Source organism: Protopterus annectens, chromosome 1.part0 (assembly GCF_019279795.1).
Source record: "Protopterus annectens isolate FY-2018-M chromosome 1.part0, PAN1.0, whole genome shotgun sequence".
In the NCBI taxonomy this organism is placed as follows: Eukaryota; Metazoa; Chordata; order Ceratodontiformes; family Protopteridae; genus Protopterus; species Protopterus annectens.
The window spans coordinates 1,674,716,335-1,674,723,834 of record NC_056725.1 but is presented as its reverse complement, the minus strand read 5'-3'; positions in this window follow the sequence as shown (position 1 = coordinate 1,674,723,834).

The following is a 7,500-nucleotide window of genomic DNA, read 5'->3' as shown; positions in this document are numbered from 1 at the left end:
ATCTAGAATCCAAGGAGGATTCACCGAGTGAGACCTTAGGAAGGGGAACCAGATCTGTCGAGGCCAGAACGGAGCAATGAGAATCATTCTGCAACCCACCCGAGAGGCTTTCTGAAGTACTTGCAACATCAGAGGCAAGGGTGGATAGGCATACAGAAGACCGGGTGGCCAAGCATGCACCAGAGCTACTCTTGGGGTACCTCCGGGAGGAGGTATCAGAGCGAAAAAACTGTCGCACTTGGTGTTTGAGGGAGAGGCAAAGATCGCATGAAGGGGTTCCCCACCGCGAATATGCGCCCGCCACTTGACGATTGAGAGACCACTGTAAGGGGTCAGAATGGTGCGACTGAGCTTGTCCGCTAGGATGTTGGACCGACCCGGAATGTGCGTTGCTATGAGAAAGCGATTGGTGGAGATTGCCCATTCCCAAACTCTCATGGCCTCGACAAAGAGGGTAAGACCTTGTTCCCCTTGCTTGTTGATGTACCAGACAACAGACATATTGTCCGATTGAATCGCAATTGTTCCTAAGGGAAGAAAGTCCTGAAGTGCTAGCAACGCTAAGAGCACTGCTCTCATCTCTAGAACATTGATATGCAGTAAGGTCTCTGAATCGCTCCACTGCCTTGACTGTCCGGCTCGCAGTGCCCCCCACCCGAGGCGGAGGCGTCCGTGGTCACCGTGGCGAGAGGGGAGAAGCACAAAATGGGCGACCCTCGTGGAGATCCGGGGAGTGGAGCCACCACAAGAGGGACCGCTGGTAAGCCTTTGCTGATCGCTATGGGATGATACATGGGGAGAGCAAGGTATGACCACTGTACTAAGAGCTGCCCACTGTAGAATGCGCATATTGAGCCTGGCAAGAGGAAGAAGTGCTATCGACGAAGCCATGGACCCCAGAGCCCTCAGGACCAACTCCGCTGGAACAGAACATGAATGGAGAATGGCCTGCACCTGAGCTGCAGATTTAGAACTCTGTCCGCAGTGAGGAAGGCTCGTAAACTCCTTGTGTCTAGTCTGGCCCTATGAAATCTAAGAGCTGAGTGGGTGCCAGGTTGGACTTTTTGTATTTATTGTGATGCCCAGAAATGGAGCAAGATGGAGAAAGGAGTCTCAAGGCCGAGAGAAGTAGATGCCTTGTTGGCGTGTAAGGAGCCAGTCGCCCAGGTAGGGAAAGACCTGCACCCCTGAAGCCTCAGGTGGGCCGCACACTGCTAGTACTTTGGTAAACACCCTGGGGCTGTGGTGAGACCAAAGGGAAGGACCCGAACTGGTAGTGACTGGCTCCCAGCCGAAGCGGAGAAACCTCCTGGAGCGCCTGTCCATTAGGATGTGGTAGTGCAAGTCCCTGAGATCTATCGAGCATTATCCAGTGGCATTCTCCCAGAAGGGGGAGAATAGATTGTAGAGTGACCATTCGGAATTTTTCTTTGGGGACTGCCAGATTCAGGAGAGAGGGCTCTACGATTGGTCTTAGTTCCCCGTCTTTTGGCACTAAAAAGAACCTGGAGTAGAACCCTGATCCGATCTGGTCTGGGGGAACGGGCTGGATGGCTCTTTTCTCTAGCAGATGGCCAATTTCTGCTAAAGCGGCCTCCCTTTGACCGGGTGGTACGTCTGGGAGGGACTTCATCTTTGGAAGGTGAAGGAAAGGAATGCGATATCCCCTGGATATGATTTGGAGAACCCAGCGGTCCGATGTTATGGACTCCCATGCCGCTAGGTGCCCCGGAACGCCCCGACTCCCTCCAGAGTAGAGCAGTCGGGCAGCGCTGCAGGGCTGCTGCGCGGGCCTTTCAGAGAAAGGTTCCCTGGACGCGGTTTCTGGGAGCCCCTCTGCCTCTAGGGCGGCGTCCTCCCTGTCCTCCTCTGCCACGGAAGGACTGGTTGTCCGGAGCAGGCTGGGACTGCTGCGACTTTCGGAACCACATCTTCTTCTGACCCTTTGGTTCCTAGAATAGGGCCTCTGGGTGCAGAGAAGCGGATTCCGGCAGACAGCTGCCTTCTGTCCTTCTCGCCTGGGTCAACGCTCGAACGGTCTTGCCAAACAGAGCAGAACCATCAAAGGGCGTTCGCAAACGCCTTGAAGGGCTCAGAAAAACAGAGTGGCGGAGCCAGGCCTGACGCCTAGTGACCAGTCCTGCCCCCACGAGGCTCTAGCGGCGCCCTCCGTAGCATGGGAGAGTAGCCGCATAGAAGTATTGTGACTGACCTAAGAGTGGCCATTTTGGTGGAGTGCAGAGCCTGTCCTCCTCGAAATGGACTGGGGATGCAGCGTGCTCCTTAATAAGGTCTCGCTGCATCCAATAACATGTGCCAAATAGTTCAGCGCCCTTACCGAAAAGGTCGCCGAACTGAACATCCGCTTCCCCAAGCGGTCCATCATCCGAGACTCCTTGCTCGGTGGGTGGACTCAGGACTCTCCTGAGCCAGTTCCTCTTTGTGGCCGCCGCCATCAACATGGCATCTACAGGAGGCCACAACTTCTCGCAGAGCTGAGAGGATCGCTAAGGATCCTTCACTTTTGGAAAGAATATGGATCCACAAAAGGAATAGCCTTCTTCACGCCTGAAAATGAGTAAGAAAACCCCCTTTGGGTTGGGAAACCCTCAGATATGCTCAGAGTTGGTTCACAACAAAAAAATACACTGAACCCACAGATATTCCCAACATTCTGGCTGACAGGTTCAGTGCAAATTTCTCCTCCTTCACCCCAAAAGAAGAAATACTTATCCCAGCTGAATGTAATCTCCTGTCATCTCAGATGTCCAAGTGAGAACCGCCCTAAACAAAGCAAAAACACAGCATCAATGGGACCTGACGGTATCCTGGGTGCGTGTTACGTGAACTCAAGAGGAGCGAACCCCACACATAAAAATGCTATTTAACCTTAGCCTTACAACGGGATATGTACCTGAACACTGGCGTACAGCAACAGTGGTCCCACTCCAAGAGGGGGGTGCCTCTACAGACCCTGGAAACTACCCCCATAAGCTTGACTAGCCTGGTCTGCAAAGCTATGGAAAGAATCATTATGGAACTCATAAACGGAGACATAGGGGACCTACAGACGCCACCCAGTTCGGCTTTGTAAAGGGCAGATCCTGCCTTTTAAACCTGGTTGACTTTTTCGAAACAGTCACTAGAGCCATTGATGAGGGCAAAGCAGTCCATACAGCATACCTGGACTTGGCTAAGGCCTTCGACACAATACCCCACTCAGGCCTCATAGATAAGCTAAACAGCTTAAAAGTAAACCCTTATGTCACTAGATGGGTTGCAAACTGGCTAAAGGACAGAACCCATAAAGTTAAAATCGCTGGAGCAATGTCAGACTCAAAGCCAGTCACAAGTGATGTCCCACAGGGATCCGTCCTGGGACCCCTCTTGTTCGGCATTTATTTCTCAGATGTTAAAGCAAACATGGGAGGGCTGTGGCTGACAAAGTTAGATGACTGCAAACTAGGCCATAGTCGATACACCAGCAAAACACACATCCTACAAAAGGCCTCAATGAAATGGACAACTGGTGCCGTAGTCAGGCCTTAAACTAAATGCCAAAAATGTATAGTCATCCCTTTGGAAAAACAAAGTACCCACAAATTATCACATAGACAGCAACCCACTGATATCGGAAAAAGTAATCAGAGACCTAGGGACCCAAGTAGACAGCGACCTCTCATTTGACACCCACGTTGCCAAAGTGGTTAGAAAAACATTCTACCTTGCACACCTCATCATGAAGGGATTCACATCCAGATCCAAGGATGTCATTGTATATTTCCCCTCATCAGACCCATGATTGAGTACAATGCCCCATTTGGTATGTACCTCACCCGGCACTTGCAACAGCTGGAGAGACCACAAAAGTACCTCACCAAAAGGATCAAGGGTCTCCAACATATGTCTTATTCTGCCAGACTAAAGAAACTTCAGCTCTATTCAGTAGCATACCGCCTGCTCAGAGGTGATCTCTGCCTGACGTACAAGGCCATGTCCAATCAGGATCTGATGGACATGCTCCACCTCAAAAATGCAAATCCATCAGGACCACGAGAGCTAAAGACTGGGAGACCGTGATTTTCTCCCAGAAGGGGAAAAATAGATTGCAGAGTGACCATTCGAATTTTTCTTTGGGGACTGCCAGATTCAAGAGAGAGGTCTAGGATTGGTCTTAGTTCCCCGTCTTTTTGGCACTAAAAGAACCTGGAGTAGAACCCTGATCCGATCTGGTCTGGGGACGGGCTGGATGGCTCTTTTCTTTAGCAGATGGCCAATTTCTGCCAGCGGCCTCCCTGACCGGGTGGACGTCTGGGAGGGACTTCAACTTTGGAAGGTGAAGGAAAGGAATGCGATATCCTCTGGATATGATTTGGAGAACCCAGCGGTCGATGTTATGGACTCCCATGCCGCTAGGTGCCCGACGCCCCGACTGCCTCCAGAGTAGAGCAGTCGGGCAACCCTCAGGGTTGCTGCGGGCCGTTCAGAGAAAGGTTCCCTGGACCCGAAGTTTCTGGGAGCCCCTCTGCCTCTAGGGCGGCGTCCTCCCTGTCCTCCTCTGCCACGGAAGGACTGGTTGTCCGGAGCAGGCTGGGACTGCTGCGACTTCGGAACCACATCTTCTTCTGACCCTTTTGGTTCCTAGAATAGGGCCTCTGGGGTGCAGAGAAGCGGATTCGACGGCAGACAGCGCTTCCGTCCTTCTCGCTCTGGGTCAACGTCGAACGGTCTTGCCAAACAGAGCAGAACCATCAAAGGCGTTCGCAAGACGCCTTGAAGGGCTCAGAAAAATGCGTGCGGAGCCAGGCCTGACGCCTAGTGACCAGTCCTGCCTCAGCTCTAGCGGCCCTCCGTAGCATGGGAGAGTAGCCGCAGAGTATGTACTGACCTAAGAGTGGCCATTTTGGTGGAGTGCAGAGCTCTGTCCTCCTCCGAAATGGACTCGGATGCAGCGTATTCTTAATAAGATCTCGCTGCATCCAATAACATGTGCCAAATAGTTCAGCGCCTTACCGAGAAGGTCGCTGAACTTAACATCCGCTTCCCCAAGCGGTCTATCATCCTAGTCTCCTTGCTCGGTGGTTGGACTGAGGAACTCTGAGGCAGTTCCCTCTTGGTTGCCGCCGCCATCAACATGGCATCTACAGGAGGCCCCTTACTCCAATGGGTCCTGTCAGAAGGGGCTAAGGATCTATCAGGTCTTTTGGGAATTGGCTCCACGGTGTCCGGTTCCTTCCACGCCCTGGTGGTAATAAGGTCCACCAGGGGTCGGCAGGGGACACCCAAGAGGTAGACGGGCCCGCTTCAAATGCCTCCAAGAACACGGACTCGTCCGAGGAAGACTTGGGGCAGACCACCCCCTATACGGAGCATTTCCATGATGTCTCCAAAGGAGACATCCTCGGGGTGACCGTGGGGAGCCTTCCCTTCCTCCAAGTCCGTGTCTTCAGTGAGAGACTCGGGAGTCAATGTGCCTCCTTTGCAGTATGCTTGCGAGGAGCCTCCTCTGGGGGCTGTCAGAGGAGTCCTGCAAGCAGCAATTTGCTCCATAGGAGCAACTTGGGGCACAGCGGGCTGTCCCAGGGGCCGGATGGTGGAAGCCTGGCCCAGTGCAGAGGGAGCGGGGCGGAGCCGAAGCAAGTGCCGGGGTCCGGAGACCCTCAACAGAGCCCTCTCCACTACATCAAAAGCGAAGGGAGCCGACCTCGACCAAAGGATCCGACAATCGGCTCCCCTCGGATCCGAAGAGTGGATCGGAGCGGCCGCACTCGGATCCGGGGACAGTGCGCTCCGACACAGCGGCGCCGAAGGAGCACTGATCCCCGGATCCGGCTCGGATCCAGGCTCCGAGATCGGGTCCGACGCACTCGAGGGCAGGGTCGGATCCGGTACCAGTACTACTCGACCTCCCCGCCCGGCTGCTCGGCTCCAGCTGCTCCGAACCCGGAGCGGGTCGGAGAAGGAGCAATAGGCTTAAAAGGTGTTGAGCTCCCCGGAGGCAAGACACTCCCATCTGCATCTGGGCCTGGATGAACCTTCTCATCATCCGGTCCAGATCAGCATCAAGGCTATGGTAGATCTCGGCGAGGCTACCGAGGTAGGCCTGGAATGCCTCCTCGATAGCCTCGGCGGAGTCGGGTCCCTCCTCCTCAGGACCCGGTGAAAGCACACAGGTGACCGGAGCCGAGAAGGAGGAGACCGCCAACAGGAGGCCGGGAGAAGCCGCTTGGCTGGCGGGGCGAAACAGAGGTCTCGGCCCGCCGCTTGTGGTGCTTCTCCCTCCGGTCCTTTAGATGCATCCCTCTCCTGTCCAGAAGCGGGAGTTTGAGTCCCAGGAGCAGGAGGGGTGCAGGGGAACACTGCAGCCAGGAGTCCCGAGGAGCGGTGGGCCGAGTCCCGGTAAAAGACCCGCCAAGACCAGCTTGGACCTCCGCTCCTCATGCCCTGGGGTTGAACCCTGCACAAATGGAACATCCAGATGTGAGGTGTTCAACCCCAAGACACACCGAGTGTGGCCATCAGCGGTGAGAGCTTATGGCCACACTCGGCATTAGAAAAATGACTTAGGCTGGTCAGATATCAAAAATAACCAAAAGTTACAGAAGTAACTTAAAACAATAAACTAAAAACACACAGGCCTCACACACACTCACCAGCGAGGGAGGGAATAAAATACTACTGTAAATAAAATTAAACTAAAACAGTCAATAAAAAAGGAAACCTACAACTTTCACACAAAAAGTTTAAAAAACAAAAATTTCTAATTTATACAAGAAAATTCCACTTAGCTGAGAGCTATGAAACCACATCCAGTTACCAGCGGCAAACAAGATCTGAGGTCATGAGGGTAGAGCAGGGCATTATGGGTGAGGGGAGGAGCTGAGAGCTTGGATCCATAGCTGGAAACTATGCCGGTTCGGATCCGATATCGGATCCATAACCCACAGGTTGCAGACAAATGAATATCCTACTTCAGATCAATGGTTGTTCAATCACACATAAATCTGGGAAACAGAGTAGCTGTTTCAAGTTTGACTTATTGCTGAACGCATACTGTGGACAATACTACAGGTGTATACTTGGATCCACCATTAGGATATTCCAGTTATCCATAATAGTATGCTGTACAAAGGATGTATTGTTACCCAGAGGTAAAGTTAAAAAAGTTTGGGTAGTTGGCTTAACTGGAACTTTCCTATCATATCCACGACTTGAAAAATAGGGTTTACCTCTAGTTCCCCTCATTCTTATCACATGCTCACATATATTATTGATCGCTACACGCATATAGCCTCTATCAACAAAGGAGATCTTCAGTGCCTCTAATCCTCTCAAGAAATCTTGGTCTAGAGCATACGTGAAACCCTCAATGCTTGTTATGATATTGGTAAAGACTTTATTGCAATCTAGAAAGGAAGGAGAGTGAGGATTTCTATTACTGTGTGCCTACATAATGTACAGTGGTGTCTAAAAATCAATAGATAACGGGAATAAGGTCCC